Source organism: Arachis ipaensis, chromosome B07, assembly GCF_000816755.2.
Source record: "Arachis ipaensis cultivar K30076 chromosome B07, Araip1.1, whole genome shotgun sequence".
In the NCBI taxonomy this organism is placed as follows: Eukaryota; Viridiplantae; Streptophyta; class Magnoliopsida; order Fabales; family Fabaceae; genus Arachis; species Arachis ipaensis.
In genome coordinates this window covers 99,966,377-99,986,550 of record NC_029791.2, presented here as the reverse complement: position 1 = coordinate 99,986,550, position 20,174 = coordinate 99,966,377, and the positions used below count along the sequence as shown (strand labels likewise).

The 20,174-nt window shown below is 37.3% G+C and overlaps 1 long non-coding RNA gene across 1 annotated transcript in view; it reads right to left on the bottom strand.

Annotated features, from left to right (window-relative positions):
- LOC107609810 overlaps nt 12,384–20,174 on the bottom strand; it is a 32,365-nt gene continuing 24,574 nt past the window's right edge. The window contains exon 5 of the long non-coding RNA XR_002350191.1: nt 12,384–12,409. This is a non-coding gene — a long non-coding RNA (uncharacterized LOC107609810). The remainder of the gene's footprint in view (nt 12,410–20,174) is intronic.

Here is a 20,174-nt window from a genome sequence, read left to right as displayed (position 1 = left end):
AAGTTCAAATAATATTATATATATAAAAGAAAATAGTAATACTAGAAGCTCAGTGAAAGAATAAAAGCTCAATTTGCGTAAAGCATAATTCAGAAACGCGAAACGTTCACACAAAAACTAAACGTATAGGTACGAACAGACAAGACATAATATATATAAAACCTTGTAGATAGCTCCATGGTACACAAGGTAATAATTAAAGTAAACAAGATATATATAAGTATAATATACAAAAGAGGACTAATCACAGCCTGCGGAGTTTAGGCCGGCTAGTCAAACTTAATACAACAGAGTTTTGGAGTTTTAAAACAGCAACAACCTATCTCTCAGCGTTTTTAGAAAACAAAGCCTTTAAGACAACAAAGTTAAATACAAAAGTGAAAGAATCTAAACAAAAGAGTTCTCTAAAAGATAATCAAGGTCCTCCACTCTGTCACCGTCTCGCAACTCACCGAGGTGGGTTACGACCTGCATCTGAAAAACAACAACAAAGTATGGAATGAGAACTGGAGGTTCTCAATATGGTAACAGTGCCCAAGATATAAGATGTAAGGTTCCGATACGCTAAAAGCAATCCTAGAACTTCACATCGATACAGATATTCAAGCTAAGAATAAAATAAATAAAGAATTTAAACCATAAATAGGGTTATTGATAATGAAATTTGCTCGATGGTCTAGATTTTCTTCTTATAGAAAAGAATTACTTCGTTGTAAGCATAGCTCGAAACCAACAAACAATTCTCACATCAAATATTTTGGTTGTCACAAGTACAAACTCCAATAAGAATTAACCGGAGTATTAGGACTCCGGGTCGTCTCATGAGGAATTACAATGAAGTGTATGATTAGTGGCTATGAAGGGGACAAGGGGTTTTGTTTATAAGAGGCGGAAAATAAATGACAAGAAAAGTAAATTATGCAAGTATTTAAAGAAGACAAGTAAATAAGAGAAAGCAAGTAATAAAGAGAGAGACATTCATGGCAAGGGTTGAGATCATAGGCTTTCTATCCTAGTCATACAATGATTAATTCATCTTATTTAGTCAACTCCAACAAATGGAAGAAGATATCATGTTATCTTCCATGAGAGAATGTCAAACAAGACTAATCAATCATATTACAATAATAACAAAAATTTATCTTATTACGTCATCCCCGACGATGGAGGAAGGTATCATGTTATCCTCATACTCGGAGAAAATCTAATAAGACTAGCTAATCTCAATCCAAAAGTCTTAATCAACTTACTAATTGAATTAGCAAAAGATTAGCGTCAATGGAAACAATATTAGCTAACAACTCTAGGTCACCAACATAAGTTGGGTTTTCATGACTCAAGATTGCCTAATTATTTTTTCCAAGCCAAGTGCTCAAAATCTACTCTAAAGCCCAACTAAGCATTTTGTCAAACACCTGGTGGGTACAAATAGAAAGCATGGTAAAAGTGCAAGAATAATAAATCTATCAACTACCAGTTGCAAGAAAAGTAAATTCACAACTCAAATCAACAATTAAAAGAACATCAAAATCAAATTTCATTAAAAGAAAATCCAAATACAACAAGTGTTCATCAACATAAAAGAGAGCATAAAAGTAAAATTAACATCACAAACTAAGAGAATGAAAGTGTAGAAGCAAGAATTCATAAAATAAATAAGATGAAAACATGAAATCAAATCTAGATCTAAGAGAGATTAACCTAAGAACCCTAATTCTAGAGAGAAGAGGGAGCTTCTCTCTCTAGAAACTAAACTACATGATGCTAACACTTAAAACAATTGCTTCCCCTTTGCCCAAGCTTGAATTCTGCAAGAAATAGCATTAGAAATGAGTTGGGTTGTGCCCAAAGTGCTTCAGAAATTGCTGGGGGCGATTTCACTTTAGTGGGCCACGAGCAGCATCGGTGCGCACGCGTACATGGCGCGTGCACGCCCTTATTCGCAAAGAAACATATTGCAAATTTTATATCATTTCGAAGCTCCGGATGTTAGCTTTCCAACGCAACTAGAACCGCCTCAATTAGATCTCTGTAGCTCAAGTTATGGTCGATTGAGTGCAAAGAGGTCAGGCTTGACAACTTTACGGTTCCTTCATTTCTTCATGAGTTCTCTCACTTTGCATGCTTTTTCTTCATTCCTTCCATCCAATACTTGCCTTATGAACCTGAAATCACTCAACAAACACATCAAGGCATCGAATGGAATTAAAGTGAATTAAAATCACTAATTTTAGGGCCTAAAAAGCATGTTTTTACACTTAAGCACAAATCAAGGGAGAATTGCAAAACCATGCTATTTCATTGAATAAATGTGGGAAAAGATGATAAAATTCCCTAAAATAAGCACAAGATAAACCACAAAATTGGGGTTTATCAAATCTCCCCACACTTAAACTAAGCATGTCCTCATGCTAAAATCAAGAAAGAAGCAAAGGGACATCAACATTTATTCAATGCAAACTAACTAAATGCAATCTATCTATCTGCAACCTATCTACATGAATGCATCCACTTGGTTAAAACAAATCAACTTCTAAGAAAACATATTTAAGTACAAGGGATAAAGCCATAGCAGTCAAATCAAACCCACAATTGAATTGAATTATCAAAAAAATTTTACAAACTTGCAAGGAAAGATGATCATGTGTGGAGACATGTAATTGAGCGATCGAACCCTCACCGGATGTGTATCCGCTCTAGGCACTCAAGTGTATGAGGTTAATTCACTCAATTCTCCCCTAATCATGCTTTCCAAGATTTATTTTTCATCTAACAAATCAACAATTACTTTATGCATGCATACAAATATCATGAGGGCTTTCCCATAGGTTGTAATGGGGCTAGGGTCAAGGTAGGATACATATGGTCAAGTGAGCTTGAAATTTGAATCTTTGATTAACTTAAACTTCCCACCTAACCTATGACAACCTATACAATTCTAAACAATCCTAGCTATCCATTTCTCACTTTTTTTTTTCACATACTCATGCATTCTCTTTTTGATCACCACCCATATGCATTGACTTTTATTGAACCTTGCTTTGGGACATTTTTGTCCTCTTTTTATTGTAATTCTTTTTCTTTCTTTTCTAGATATTTTCTTTTTTTCTTCTTTTATATATATATTATTTTTTTCTTTTTGTTTTTCTCATTTTTTTTCAAACTAAAATATATACAAGAACATCAATGCATATGGTTTACGCATGATTAATACATGATTATGTTCCCAATTCTCAAGATTCTCAACACAAATACAAAAATACACTTTTATCTCTACCCAATGTTCCCAACTTTTCCAAAATCAAATAATAAACACTCTCACTAGCCTAAGCTAATCAAAGATCCAAATTAAGGACATTTATTGTTTTTCACCTAGGCTTGTAATGTGCTACAATTAAGAACAAATGGATTAAGCATAGGCTCAAGATTGGCTAACAATGGAAGATAAAAGGTAGGCTATTTGGGTAAGTGAGCTATTTGAACAATGGCCTCAATCATATAAATACATGTATACACAAAATAATGGATATAAAGAATAAAAAAAATCAATGATTACAATCATAGGAAGAGAATAATGCACACAAGAATGAAAATAAGTGGTTATATATGATGTAACCACACAATTAGGCTCAAATCTCACATGCTTGTGTTCTTAGCTCAAAAATCATGTTCCACAAAGTATATAATTCAAGCAAGTTCTAAAATTTTTTTTTCAATCAATTGGGATGCCTTATAGATAAAATCCTTGGAAAATATCATGATTTTGACTAAGCTTAATATATACATATGCAAAATAAGAAAATGCAACTAAAAAATTCTAAAATGAAATACAAAAGTGTTGGGATTAGAGACTTGTCACCCAAAAATGCCGAGTGGTCGGACGACCTCCCCACACTTAAAAGTTTGCACCGTCCTCGGTGCACTAAATGAGAAAGGGGGTACGGCAACTCTCCGAGTTGCCACCTTCATCTGGTAGGTCAACCAGTTGCTGCGTGTTCTTCCTCCCGCTTCCATTTTTGCTTACGGTGCATCAATCATGAAAAATAAAATAAACATCGTAAGATGAAAATATACAAAAGCTAGGAAGTGTGAATTGTTGGAATGAGGTGAGTCATTAGAATTAAACGAGCGAATCAGTGTGACATTGATGAAAAATAGGTGTGTGGGTTCTAAAATTACGCACGATTTAGAACACACACACACACACTAGTATAAAAAGCTATGTCACATTTACACAAAAGAAAGCATACACTTCACTCATTCTAGTGTGCTTAAGATACTTTAAAAGACTTGTAGGTTAGGGCAACCAAACAAGTAGTAAAGAAGCATAAAAGCATTCAAGCAATTAATCAAGCCATTGTGAAATTGGATAGTGCATGGACATTGATTGATGTGTAGGTAGACTTAGTGAACAAAATGGTATATGAAACTCACACAAAAATCAATGACACATATTGAAGTTGTTGCAACACCTAAGTGACATAGAGGTGAAACACATGGATACTATGGAACTTAGAAAAAAGAAGATAGAAGTGAAAATCAATCACATAGCAAGCATGGTCCACAAAGCTTTACAAAGCTCAAAAACATATCGCTAGGTAAGCTTTCGATCCAATTTCACAATTCCACAATCTCAATGCATGAAATAAGTGACGTGAATAAGGGTAAACCACAAACAAGCATCACCTAAAAAAAAATCAATGATAATATACAATTGCCTAACAATAGATGGTGAATGCATGGTGGCCAAAACATGCAATTCAAAGAGTTAAGATGCATGAAGGCAACGTAACATGTACTTGGTATTCACAAATGTTCAACATGAAAATTCAAGACCAAGTAATAAATTACAACCTCAACAAAGGAATCCAACAATGACAATAACAACAATGATGTTAAACTAACATCCCATTAGTAATAAGCAATAGTAAATGGTAAACAAGATTAGTAATCCAACACTTATAATAGAAAACAAAAATTAAACTAACTAACTAATTAAAAGAAATGGTGTTACATGGTGTTTGGTAGTATCGGATGATGTTTGAAGGGTGGAAAGAAAAGAAGAGAAAAGAGAAGAAGGAAAGAAATGGAAAGAAGAGAAGAAAAGAAGGTGAGTGAAACAGGACAATCCACGCGTGCGCGTCATGTGCGCGTAAGCGTGGATTGATGAAAATGAAAGTGACGCGTACGCGTGCAGTGTGCGTACGCGTGCATGGCAAGGCAGAGAGTCGACACGGACGCGCAAGGTACGCGTTCGCATGCCCTGGGCACAAAGTTGGCACACTTTAGGCACAACTCTCTGGTGAATGTATGGAGGGGGTGGAAAAACTCAATCCACGCGTACGCGTACATGACGCGTGCGCGTGGATGGCCGAAAATACTTGGACACGCGTACGCGTAGAGTCCGCGTGCGCATGGATGGTGCTCTATTTTTTTCAAAATTTTTCTATATTTTTGCACCAAACCAAGCATTCCAAACCTCCAAACAACTACCAAAACAACATAAAACCTTATTTAACCTACTAGGCGCCCAAATAAACTCAACTAAGCAATTCAAAACATGAAATTAAACTAGTTCTGCCAATATATACAAAAGAGAAAAAGGAAAGAGTTTACCATGGTGGGTTGTCTCCCACCTAACATTTTTGTTTATTGTCCTTAAGTTGGACTTATGGGGAGCTCTTCATCAAGGTGGCTTGTGCTTGAATCAATCCTTGAACATCCACCAATGCTTGGACTTCCATTGTGCTTCATCATTCAAAGTTAATAACTCCAAGCTTTGATGTAGTTCTTCACAAACCATAGGCTCCCAAAGTTGATCTTCCTTGTGCGATCCAGGATCCCACACTTTGTTTTCACACCCATCCTTGAGTTGATCATGGTGATTTCCTCCGGCTGGCAAGGGAGATGAATTCTCATGGAAGCACCAAACCATCCTCCTAGACCCATCCAATTGAGCACTAGTCCAACCTTTACACCTTGAAGCTTCAACCATAATGAGCCTATACTTACAACGCTAACCGCTAAACATCCTCCTTTTACGCTTAATTCCGCAAAGCGCCTTAAGTTGACCATCTGTCTCAAGCAAATCAAATTCAAGTGGGATAATAAAGCTAAGAGTTAGAAGTTTTACCCACTCAAATGAAGGATTAGATGACAACCTAGGTGGAGGAGTTCCCAATGATCTTGACAAGGCGCGCTCTACTCCCGTCCATCCTCTCTTAGAGGCTTCCACCACTTGGCAAGGTTCTTCAAGTTCTACCTCTTGCCAAGCTTCCTCAAGTTCACATTCTTCTTCATCAATGTCCTCTAGTTCTTTCCCATCACTTAAATCATAAATAGGAGGTTGAGTAAAATCTACCTCATCATCAATTCCAAGTATAGTGGGGAAGGATTTCTCAAACTCAAAAGGATCATATGTTGATGCGGAATCATCATAAATAGGAGGGCCTATTGATTGGAACACTTCTTCCAATTCTTCAATCACATTGTTTCTTGGAGGTTGTGCGTTCTCCTCCTCAACATCAACTTCAAACTCCATGGAAGAAGGCTCTTCAATTTGTGACTCCTCTATGTACTCAACATATCCTAAGTTTCCGACCACTACTTCCTTTTGTTCAATAAACTCTACCTTCTCCTCTTGTTGCACTTCTTGCTTTAACTCTTCTCCTCCACCTTGAAGCTCCAATTCCACTCCCTCACTAAGCTCTTTGGGTGCTTCTCCACATTCAATAATGGCAGTGCCTTGATTGCGTAGGCTTAGGCAGGATGAGACTATGTTGCCAATGGCTTCTACCATGATAGCCATTTTTGCTCTTAACTCCTTAAACTTCTTTTCATCCTTCTCATGTCGCCTTAAGATATGAGATTCAAGATCTCTTAATTTTAGCATGAGGGCTTCATCGGGAGGCGATGGTGGAAGAGAGGGTTCATTGTTTGAGGGAAGGTTGTTGTAATTGAAAGGTGGTTCATATTGATAAAATTCTTGAGGTAGTATATGTGGACTTTGTGGTTCATGGGAGTATTGGTGTTGGAATGGTGGTGGCTCTAGATATGTTTCATATGGTGGTTGGTATGGTGGGTGTAGGTTTGGATCATATGGAGGTGAATGGTGGTATGAGACTTGTGAGTATGGTTGTGGAGGGCTATGTTGAGGAGGAGGTTCATATGTATGTGGTGGTTGTGGTTGACAATTACAAGAAGGGTCATCACATACATTAGATTGGTATGCATTAGGATTAGGATTATACCCATAAGAGTTCGGAGGAGGTTGTCCATAAGCTTGAGGCTCCTCCCATCTTTGATTTCTAAATCCTTGATGCACATCCTCATTCAAGCTTCCATTTCCTACAACATAGTTTGAACCACACTCATAGCCAAAGTGATGAGAATTCATGGTGAAAAGAGAAAATAAAAATAAAAGCTAATAAGAAATAAATAAAACTAAATCCTAAAACTAGGAAAAACTAACAAACAAACCAAAATTCAAGCTATTCACAATATATACAATAGCCAATAACATAGCACCATTGCGATTCCCCAGCAACGGCGCCATTTTGATAATTGAGATTTTGCTCGAAGGTCTAGATTTTCTTCTTATAGAAAAGAATTACTTCGTTGTAAGCATAGCTCCAAACCAACAAATAATTCTCACATCAAAAATTTTGTTTGTCACAAGTACAAACCCCAATAAGAATTAATCGGAGTATCAGGACTCCGGGTCGTCTCACGAGGAATTACAATGAAGTGTATGATTAGTGGCTATGAAGGGGACAAGGGGTTTTGTTTATAAGAGGCGGAAAATAAATGACAAGAAAAGTAAATCATGCAAGTATTTAAAGAAGACAAGTAAATAAGAGAAAGCAAGTAATAAAGAGAGAGACATTCATGGCAAGGGTTGAGATCATAGGCTTTCTATCCTAGTCATACAATGATTAATTCATCTTATTTAGTCAACTCCAACAAATGGAAGAAGGTATCATGTTATCTTCCATGAGAGAATGTCAAACAAGACTAATCAATCATATTGCAATAATAACAAAAAATTATCTTGTTACGTCATCCCCGACGATGGAGGAAGGTATCATGTTATCCTCATACTCGGAGAAAATCTAATAAGACTAGCTAATCTCAATCCAAAAGTCTTAATCAACTTACTAATTGAATTAGCAAAAGATTAGCGTCAATGGAAACAATATTAGCTAACAACTCTAGGTCACCAACATAAGTTGGGTTTTCATGACTCAAGATTGCCTAATTACTCTTTCCAAGCCAAGAATGCTCAAAATCTACTCTAAAATCCAACCAAGCATTTTGTCAAACACTTGGTGGGTACAAATGGAAATCATGGTAAAAGTGCAAGAATAATAAATCTATCAACTACCAATTGCAAGAAAAGTAAATTCACAACTCAAATCAACAATTAAAAGAACATCAAAATCAAATTTCATTAAAAGAAAATCCAAATCCAACAAGTGTTCATCAACATAAAAGAGAGCATAAAAGTAAAATTAACATCACAAACTAAGAGAATGAAAGTGTAGAAGCAAGAATTCATAAAAGAAATAAGATGAAAACATGAAATCAAAACTAGATCTAAGAGAGATTAACCTAAGAACACTAATTCTAGAGAGAAGAGGGAGCTTCTCTCTCTAGAAACTAAACTACATAATGATAACACTTCAAACAATTGTTCCCCCTTTTCCCAAGCTTGAATTCTGCATGAAATAGCGTTAGAAATGAGTTGGGTTGGGCCCAAAGTGCTTCAGAAATTGCTGGGGGTGATTTCACTTTAGTGGGCCACGAGCATCGGCGCGCACGCGTACATGGCGCATGCGTGCCCCTATACGCGAAGCAAAATATGGAAAATTTTATATCATTTTGAAGCCCCGGATGTTAGCTTTCCAACACAACTAAAACTACCTCATTTGGACCTCTATAGCTCAAGTTATGGTTGATTGAGTGCGAAGAGGTCAGGCTTGACAGCTTCACAGTTCCTTCATTTCTTCATGAGTTCTCCCGCTTTGCATGCTTTTTCTTCATTCCTTCCATCCAATACTTGCCTTATGAACCTGAAATCACTCAACAAACATATCAAGGCATCGAATGGAATTAAAGTGAATTAAAATCACCAATTTTAGGGCCTAAAAAGCATGTTTTTATACTTAAGCACAAATCAAGGGAGAATTGCAAAACCATGCTATTTCATTGAATAAATATGGGAAAAGGTGATAAAATCCCCTAAAATAAGCACAAGATAAACCACAAAATTGGGGTTTATCAGCTATCTAAACTTAGGAGATTCTAACTAATACTAATCACACCGCTGTATCCCACAGCCTTCGCCAACCTAACCTCCATGCGATCCCATCGCCACCACCTAGCTAACCTCCTCAGCACCAGACAATCACAGATAATACAAGCAAGTAAAACACAAGTAATATACATGTACACCAAGTAAAACAACTAGCAAATAAGCATATTATTCATTTAGGCAAGAGATGTAATCAGGCAAAGTAAACAAAACACATAGAAGATGCACATGATGAATGCCTGTCCTATTGGCTCGTGATATCACTTGTCGGTCTATAAATGCCAACCTGACATATCCTTTCGGATGTTGCCTTTCTGTCACGTCTGAGGATATAACGCCTGGCTCACTTTTGTTCTGAGGATATAGTGCTTGGCACACTATCGTTCTGAGGATATAGTGCCTGGCACACTTGCATGCTCATTCCAAGGATATAATTCCTGGCACACTATTGCGACAGAGAAGGAAAACAAAAACAACATCTATTTCATCATAAATTATTCCAAGGATATAGTGCCTGGTATACTATCATTCCAAGGATTTAGTGTCTGGCACACTTTCCACATCCAACAAGTCCATTAACCTCAAATCATCATCAGTCATCACCATTTCTCATCTCAATCCACTTTCAATTATCAATTCTTAACATTCCAAGGATATAGTGCCTGACACACTCTACCTCAATATCCATCAAGCTCATAATAACCATTATCAGTTCCCAATTCCACAAGTTACCATCCATTCACAAGTTCTCAAGCCATTACCAATAAAACACTTCGCTAGTTTACCCACAACTTCAGAAACCTAAGTCTCCGTCTTCTAAACTCATAACCAAAATGCCTCTTGTTATTCACTTATTGTTTTCTCTCTTGATTCAAAGCCTAAAACTGGTAGAAAAAGGTTTTAAGTAAGTGCTACAGAAGTTTGCAAGCTTGCCGGGAAGGTAAAACAGTTAAAAACAAGGTTTTCGTTGAAAAACAGGGCAGTGTGCGTACGCACGCCCATAGGAATTTTCAAGAAGTGTGCGTACGTATAGAGGTGTGCGTACGCACAGGAGTAAAAATTTCCAACTCTGCTCATTTGCACAATGTATGCGAACGCCCTCAACAGAGTGCACCTTCCAATGTGTGCGTGCGCACAGCTTGCAAAACTTCATTGGTTGTGTGCGCGCACAGAGCATGCTAGCGCTCCCAACAGCAGCCATATCTCCGTGTGTGCGTACGTACAAGAGTGTGCGTGCACACAGATTTAAAAATACATAGGATGTGCGTGCGCACAAAATCCAGAAATCACAAATTCTGCAGCATTCACAAAATTCAGATTTCGGATACCAAATTTCGACGATCATATCTTTCTCTACAAAATTCAGATTTCTACAAAATTGATACCGTTTTAAATCTCTTTGAATTATCTTTATTTTGATACAAAAATATTCAATTTCAAAAACCGTAGCTCAAGATATGATCCGTCAAAGTTAGCCCAAAACTCATTTTTACCAAAAACTTTAAAAACTCAAATTCACTAAATCTCTCCATTCAAAACCAAATTACTCAAATTCCAAACAATACCAAAACAACACAAAGGTTCTTACCACTCATTTCTCAAAAATCAACCATTCAATCATTTAAACCATTTAATACTCACCTCATTCAACTTTAAAATTCAACCTAAGTTCACATCAAATTTCTTCAACCAACATCTAATATCCACATCAACCACAAGATCCAAAATCCAAAATTATAATCAACATATATCATCACACATCATAATCATCAATATCCTTCTATCCAAACCATCACAAACATTTGACATTAACTTATTACTATGAATTCTCATAATCCTCATTATTCATAAATATAACAAATCACCAACAATACTTATCAACACCAAGCATCAATTGATCATCATCCAAAATTCATAATTCACATCATTTATCAACAATCTCAACACTCACCATCAATTACCAATAACATTAATATTCATCATTAATCATCAACCATATCAACAAACCCTCATCAACAATAATAAATCACAACATTCATCGTCAACCTTCATAGTCATTAAATACCAACAATCAACATCAAATTCATATATTCCACATCTCAAAACTCTATATCATCATCACCACCATACAACTTATCTTCAAACATCAGAATCACATACAATTAAACATACACCCAAACGTCTAATCCTATCTTAAGGTCAACTAGCCTAAGGTTCATGAAATATTATATATTACATAAAGGAAACCGAAACCATATCTTGGCCGATTCCCAATATGCTCAAACACCAAACTTGATTCCAACAAGCTTCCACCAAACTCTAAACCACCAAAGCCAAACCAAAAGCCACCACCAACTCCAAAAACAAGCTTCATACATACAACATAACCATGAATTATCAACTAAAGCTCACACTACATCAAACTACAAGGATATAGAGGTTCCTTACCTTATCAAATGGTGATTGGGGCAAAATCCGACAATTACCTGCTACTAGAGATCACCTAAACAAGAAAAATCACAAAATTTACTCAAAAAATATAATCCAAAAATGCAGAAATCTAGGATTGGAAACTGGAACTTGAGTTTCAAAATCTTACCAGCAGCCTACACAGAAAGAAGAGCTCGTCAAGAGCTTCACGTGGCTGCAAATGGCTCGTCAATCGGAGCTCCGTAGCTCAAGTTATGGCCAAAAAAAGGAGGAGGTGAATAGTGCACTCTCTTCTTCCTCTCTTCTTTCTTTCTGCACCCCTCTCATCATATTAGGGCAAGAATGAGCTGAATGCTCTTTAATAGAGCATATATATGTTGGGCCTTGGGCCCGGTTTGGGCCTGGTCCAACCCATTAGCATTTTTAGCCCGTTTGGCCCACTTTGGGCCAAAATCTTTAAGATTAACGCCCGGTTTTTTATTCTAAATTATTTTTGTCCTTTCGAAATAATAAATCAATTTTCAAAATCTTATTTTCCAAAATACGCGGTACTGGACAGACTAGAGCTGGTACTGCTGGCTTAAGCACCAATACGCATTTTTACAAAAACTTTTCGAAAAAGATACATTTTCCAACTCAGAAAAATTCATTGAAATCAAATTTCACCTTTAAATTTTCAAATTAAAACTTCTAAATTTTGAATCTACTCCGGGCACTTAAAAATTATTATTTTACTAAAGCGGTTAAGCCGGTTCTTACATTCTCCCCTTCTAATAAAATTTTTGCCCTCGAAAATTCGAACCGTGTGATATATCCCCCTTCATCTTATCGTGTCGATGTTCCCTCTCACCTTCCACTGCGTCACTCTGATTAACGTTGGTTAAGAATCCAAAATTTTTCCTTTAAACTAAATACCGATTTTGTAATACTTTTCAAAACCTTTAAAACAAGTTCAATCTAAATGAGTTCATTGTTAACACTTTCTCAAAAGAGTCAAAATCATTTATTTGTAAATTAATCACTTTAAAGCATGATTTTCCTAAATTCATTAAAATCCTTAAATCAGAAACTTTCAATTTGAATCCCTTTTGATAAGTTAAATTACAATCCAAATTCACAAGTTAACAAAATCATAGAACTCACTTTCCCTTTTAAACCATATCATTTAACCAAAGAGTTCCAACCTAGTTTCAAAACCAAATCATTTAAACCAAAGTTCCAAACCAAATTTGAAAATCATTCTAAACCTCAAAAACTTTTTCAACATGATTCAAGACCATACCAGTTAGAAACTGAAAATCATAGTTAAAAACCACAAAAGCATCTGTCGTTACTTCCGTTGCCACTAGTGCTAAGCCGCACCCATCACCCGATATGCTGCAAACTCCACGAACTTGTCCTCTTGAACATGTTGAGCTCAAAACACATTGACTAGGCTAGTCATCTTCACTATCTCTCTGTGAACGTGATCGACCTCGTCCGCGAATTGCCATTCGGGTTGTCTTCCCACACTAAATAATCGATATCGAGGTGATTAGTCTCAATCTCCCAAGCTCAGTGCTTCAATTATCCCTAAAGGCACTCACAAATAACCATGTTATGCATATCAAACAGATAACCTAAATAGCATAAAAGAAAAATGACCCAGAGTGTGCAACGAAGCACAATCGGTCCATCCTTCAGGCTCACGAGGACGAACCGCTCACACCCCGTTACCCTAAGCCTTACCTCTAGCCGTAAGGCAAAGAATAATAAAGTGCCATGATAGTTCTAAAGCTCAAATAATATTATATATATATAAGAAAATAGTAATACTAGAAGCCCGTTGAAAGAATAAAAGCTTAATTTGCGTAAAGCAGAATTCACGAAACACGAAGCGCTCACACATGAAAATTAAACGTATAGGTACGAACAAACAAGACATAATATATATAAAACCTTGTAGATAGTTCCAGGGTACACAAGGTAATAATTAAAGTAAACAAGATATATATAAGTATAATATACAAAAGAGGACTAATCACAGCCTGCGGAGTTTAGGCCGGCTAGTCAAACTTAATACAACAGAGTTTTGGAGTTTTAAAATAGCAACAACCTATCTCTCGGAGTTTTTAGAAAACAAAGCCTTTAAGGCAACAAATTTAAATACAAAAGTGAGAGAATCTAAACAAAAGAGTTCAAAAGACTCTAAAAGATAATCAAGGTCCTCCGCTCTGTCACTGTCTCGCAACTCACCGAGGTGGGTTTCCACCTGCATATAAACGAAAGTATGGAATGAGAACCGAAAGTTTTCAGTATGGTAATAGTGCCCAATATATAAGATGTAAGGTTCTGGGACGCTGAAGGCAATCCTAGAACTTCACATCAATACAGATATTCAAGCTTAGAATAAAATAAATAAAAAACTTAAACCATAAACAGGGTTATCTAAACGTAGGGAGATTGTACTAATACTAATCACATCGCTGTATCCCACAGCCTTCGCCAACCTAGCCTCCATGTGATCCCATCACCACCGCCTACCTAACCTTCTCAGCACCAGACAATCACAGATAATACAAGCAAGTAAAACACAAGTAATATACATGTACAGCAAGTAAAACAACTAGCAAATAAGCATATTATTCATTTAGGCAAGAGATGCAATTAGGCAAAGTAAACAAAACACATAGAAGATGCACATGATGAATGCCTATCCTATTAGCTCGTGATATCAGTTGTCGGTCTATAAATGCCAACCTGACACATCCATTTGGATGTCGCCTTTCTGTCGCGTTCGAGGATATAACACCTGGCACGCTTTTGTTCCGAGGATATAGTGCTTGGCACACTATCGTTCTGAGGATATAGTGCCTGGCACACTTGCATGCTCATTCCGAGGATATAGTGCCCAGCACACTCTTGCGATAGAGAAGGAAAATAACAACAACATCTATTTCATCATAAATCATTCCAAGGATATAGTGCCTGTCACACTATCATTCCAAGCAAAATCACAAAATCTACTCAAAAACTCTAACCAAAAAATATAGAAATCTAGGGCTGAAAACTGGAGCTTGAGTTTCAAAATCTTACCAGAAAAACCTAGATAGAAATGAAGATCTCGTCAAGATCTTCGCGTGGCCATAAACGGCTCATCAATCGGAACTCCGTAGCTCAAGTTATGGCCAAAAGAAGGAGGAGGTGAATAGTACACTCTCTTCTTCCTCTCTTATTTCTTTCAACGTCCCTCTCATCATATTAGGGCAAGAATGAGCTGAATACGCCTTTCGAAATAATAAATCAATTTTCAAAATCTTATTTTCCAAAATATGTGGTAATGGAGAGACTAGAGCCGGTACTGTCGGCTTAAGCACCAGTACGCATTTTTACAAAAACTTTTTGAAAAGGATACATTTTCCAACTTAGAAAAATTCATTAAAATCAAATTTTACCTTTAAATTTTCAAATTAAAACTTATAAATTTTGAATCTACTCTGGACACTTCAAAATTATTATTTTACTAAAGCGGTTAAGCCAGTTCTTACAGTTGCTACTAGCCTCATCGCTATCGCGTCTTATCGTCGTCGTCCCTATTAGGGCTACCACCGTCGCTAAATAGAATCGGGAAGAGGAGCGCGAATGGGAGAGAGAAGAGGGAGCTTCTCTGGAGCTCGTCGCTGAGCTGCTATCACCTTTCCACATCCGCTGCTGGAGACTTTCCCGCCGTGCCTTAATCGCCAGGAAGCAGTGCTGTTGTAGTCGACACCACCGCTGGAGCCTCTGCCAACTTGCCTAGCTTTGTGTTGTTTCTATCGGTTCTATTTTTGCCGATGAGGGTCACCAAAGCTGCTACTGCTCCATTTCCTTGTTTTCTCTGGTAAGACTGATTTTGTTCTGCAACCATTATTGTCGTTATTGCTTCTTTAATGATCTGCTCCATTTTGCCCTTACCTTGCTTTCAGCCGCTGTCGATATCTCCTTTCCAAAGTTGCTATTGTTGCTACTAGAATTGTTGTTGTCGTTGCAGCTGTCGCGAGTATTATAGTTATTGAGGTTGTTCTTCATGGTGAGACTGAAAGTGATTTTGCCTCCTTCACCATGATACTTTGTTCTAATTTCGCCTAACATTCATTTCGCGTTAATTCTAATTTATGTCAGATAAGTTATTGTTGTGATCCTTGATGTCGTCGTTATTATTGTTTGGAAATCATCAAGATTACTGCCGCTGCTAGAATTAAAAATAAAAAGGGGGTTTGTCGCGTTTAATTTCTGAGTTTCGGCTAACCGAGGTAGGAGATATTTGTTTTACGAATTCGGAATGCTTTGAAAGTTTAGATAATATGTGCATTTGAGTTTATGAGCGTTTTATGGCTTGATTATTTCTATTAAAGTTTAATTAATTAAATTTTTGATAATTTAAGATGATTTTTCGTAATTAAATGAAATTGATAACGGATTAAAAAGGAATTAATAGTTATAATAATTAAGATTTGGACAAATTATTTGTTGTCCTAATATGTGAAAATTTAATAAGTTAAAGATAAATTAAGATAAGAAAAGAAATACATTGATATTGGAAATTTGGTTTATATATGTTGAGGAATTTTTTGGTATTGGAAAAGTTGAGAAGAGTTTGAGAGATGTTTGGTTTGGATAGAACCTTTCAAGGATGAAAAATCCGAGTTTTAGGGGAGGTTCTGTAACACCCTACCACACAGAGCTTTATGCTTAAGTCGTAAAACAGAGGTGGTATGATATTACGACCTCAAAAATAAAATATACATACATAGTATAAGTGAAAGAATATAATATTCGAGGAGCCTTGAAAGTTGGTTAATCAAAATTGTGAAAAATAAAAGCGCAACGCTCAAGCTAACGATTACTTGCAAACGAAGAAAAGAAAAGATAGATATATATGATAAGAACAGAGTGCCAAGGATACAAATATTCAAACTTCAGGCTCAACCTATGAAGCTAAGGCTAGCCGGAAGATAATTACAGAAGTATATACAAGTCCTAAGTTTCCAAAATACTCAAAATAACCCTAGTATAGACCATTATATATTGCTGGAAAGCCCGTGTTAGCTTTCCAACGCCATTGAGAACGTATCATTTGGACCTCTGTAGCTGCATAAATGCTCGTTTGAATGCACGGAGGCCAGATTCTGATAGCATCTGCTACGCTTTTCTTTCCTCTGAATCAGACTTTGCCAAAACTTTCCAAATTCACCCAAAATTTACCTAAAATCATAAGAAAAACATAAAAGCTCAAAGTACCATCCAAAAAGTGAATTTTGCATTAAAACCTACTAAAACATAATAAAACTTGACAAAATATATTAAAAACACTAAGAAAATAGCCTCAAAAGGTGTATAAAATATTCACTCATCAGAACACTAAACTTAAACTATTGCTTTTTCTCAAACAACCAAAAACAAGTACGACTAAAAGAAGAGAGAGATATAATAAGTTTTAAAGTTTTTTCACCGAAGCTCAGTTCCAAATGATGAGCGGGGCTAATAGCTCTTTACTTCTGAACAGTTTTGTCATTTCACTTTCCTTTGAAGTTCAGAATTATTGACATCTCTTGGAACTAGAGTCCAGATGATATTATTGATTCTCTTATTTTAGCCCTTCTTGATTCTTGAACACAACTTTTTTTGGTGCTTTGCACCCTTTTTAACCTAGTCGTGACTCTAAGCGTTTTATTTTTCCGTATTACCACTGGATACATAAACGCCATAGGCACTTAACTGAGGGAACCCCTTGGCTTCGAATTTAGCTGTGCTTAAATTCCTAGTCAGTGGTGTCCAGAGTTTTTAAGCATACTCTTTTGCTTTTGGATCACGACTTTAAGCTTTTCACTTGACACCTTCACACCACAAGCATTTAGTTAGGGATAGCAACTCATTTGAGCTTTTTAGGCTTAATTTCTAACCCTCCTAACTATTGATGCTCAAATCCTTGGATCCTTGCTCTTTTGATTTTTCTTTTATGAGCATTCCTTTTTCTTTCTCTTTTTTTTCTTTTTCTGCTGTTTTTTCTTGCTTCAAGAATCAATAATTTTTTTTTATTTTTCAGAGAGTCCATAATACTTCTCTAAATTCTTTATTCTTCAAGAGTCAACATTCTTAATTTAACATCAATTATGCACTGTTAATTCATACATTCAGAAGAAAAATGCAAGGCCACCACATCAGATTAATTGAAATAACTCATGATATACTTAAAACTTATGCATCTCACTATTTTTTTCAAATAATTTTTCTTTTGAGCATGGTGAGGATACAGAGGAATCTTATAACAAAAATAAAACAAGAAAATAAACTAGAAAGTAACAAACGACTAGATGTGATCATGAACTTAGAAAAGAAAGACAAAAAATAACAAAAGTACAGTGAAAACAGAAATGAAACAGAGAGATATAATGGGACTCAACAACCTCAGTGGCGGTGGCTGCTGCTTTCCCTGGATAATCCAATGGAGCGTTTGATCTCCTCTATGTCACGCCCTTGCCTCTGTTGCTCCTCCATCAATCGTCTCTGATCTTCTCTTATTTCATGGAGGGTATTGGTGTGCTCAGTGTGCTCCACCTTTAGCTGCTCCGGGTTTGAGCTCAGCTCTCCTATTGATGTATTCAGTTGATCCCAATAATCTCGGGAAGGAAAAGACAGTCCTTGAGGCATCTCAGAGATTTCTGGTAAAGGGGGCTGCATAGGCTCTTGCTGTGGTTCATGTGCCGGTTCTCTGACATTTTCCATCCTTATTTTCGTGATGGACTTATCCTTCTCAATGAGGTCGTCACCTAGGACGTTAATCCCAGCTGAGTTGCACATGCGATGGATGAGGTGTGGGAAGGCTAGCCTTACCTTGGTAGAAGCTTTTTTGGCTACCTTGTATATTTCTTAAGGGATTACCTCGTGCACCTCCACTTCATTTCTGAGCATGATGCAGTGTACCATTATTGCTCGGTCAATAGTCACTTCAGACCGGTTACTAGTAGCTATGATGGAGCGTTGCACAAGCTCCAACCATCCTCTCGCCACTGGCTTGAGGTCAAGCCTACAAAGTTGGTAGGGCTTGCCGTGTGCATCTAGCCTCCATTGGGATCCTTCCACACAAATGTCGGCAAGGACTTACTCTAGTCATTGGTCGGAGTTGACCCTTTTAGTGTAGGACTGTGGGTCTCCTAGCATCTGAGGCAGTTGGAGCGCCATCCTTACACTTTCTGGACTGAAGTCCAATAGTTGCTCTCAAACCATGGTGCGGTAGTGCTTAGGTTGTGGGTTGACACTAGTGTCATGCCCCTTTGTGACCCAAGAGATGTCTATGAGCACTTGCTCCAACCACTAATCAGAGTTGACCTTTTTTATGTAGGAGTGTGGGTCACCTTACAGTTGAGGCAATTGCAACACCATCCTCACACTTTTCGGGCTAAAGTCCAAGAGTTGCTCTTGGACCATGGTGCGGTAGTTCTTGGGTTGTGGGTTCACACTAGTGTCATGCCCCTTTGTGACCCAAGCATTGGCATAGAATACTTGCACCATTAGTGTGCCAATAGCCGAGATAGGATGGGCTAATTTCTCAATCCCTTCTCCAAATTTCTTCAAGAATTTCTGAATATTCATCCTCCTTGAGCCTAAAGAGGACCTTAGAAATCACCCTTTTGTGCCTCACCATAGCATAGAAGTGATCTTGGTGGGCTCGAGTGAGGAATCTCCATAATTTCCATGGTTCGGAAGAGGAGGCAGGAGCCTTTCCCTTTCTCTTCCTTGAGGCTTCACTTGTCTTTGGTGCCATACTTAGGAATGGTAGAAGTAAAAAAGCAAAGCTTTTGCAACACCAAACTTAAGAACTTTGCTCGTCCTCGAGAAAATAGTAATAAAAGGAGAAAAAGAGAGTAGAAGGAAGAAAAAATATATAGGGGAAAGGGAGAGAAGCTTTCGGCCAAGTAGGGGGTTAAGGAAGGGAAAGTAGGGTGTGGAGTGTATAAAGTAAGAGGAAGAGGGTGTTGAGGTGTGAGGATAATGAGATGAATGAAGGGGTATTTATAGGGGTGGGAGGGGTAAAGTTCGGTTATAAGGGAGGGAAAAACGGGTGGGAATAGTTTGAATTTGAAGTGGATGGGGTTGGTGGGAATTAAATGATGGAAGATATGATGGGGTTTTGGGAAGAGGAAAATGTGATATAGACGTGATTGGTTGAGGGTGTATGGGAAAGAGGGAAGGTAGGGTGTGAGTTTCTAGGTTTAGAAAGTAGGAGAGAGAAGAAGGTGGGGTAGGTGGAGATTTTGTGGGTCCCACTGTCCTAAGAAAGCTACAGAACATTCCTTTCCTGCCCCCTACCTGGCGTTCAACACCAGGAATAGGCGTTGAACACCCATAGGGGGTTAAGAGGCAGCCCTGGCTGCTCCCTATAGGGCGTTGAATGCCTAGCCTTACTCCCTGG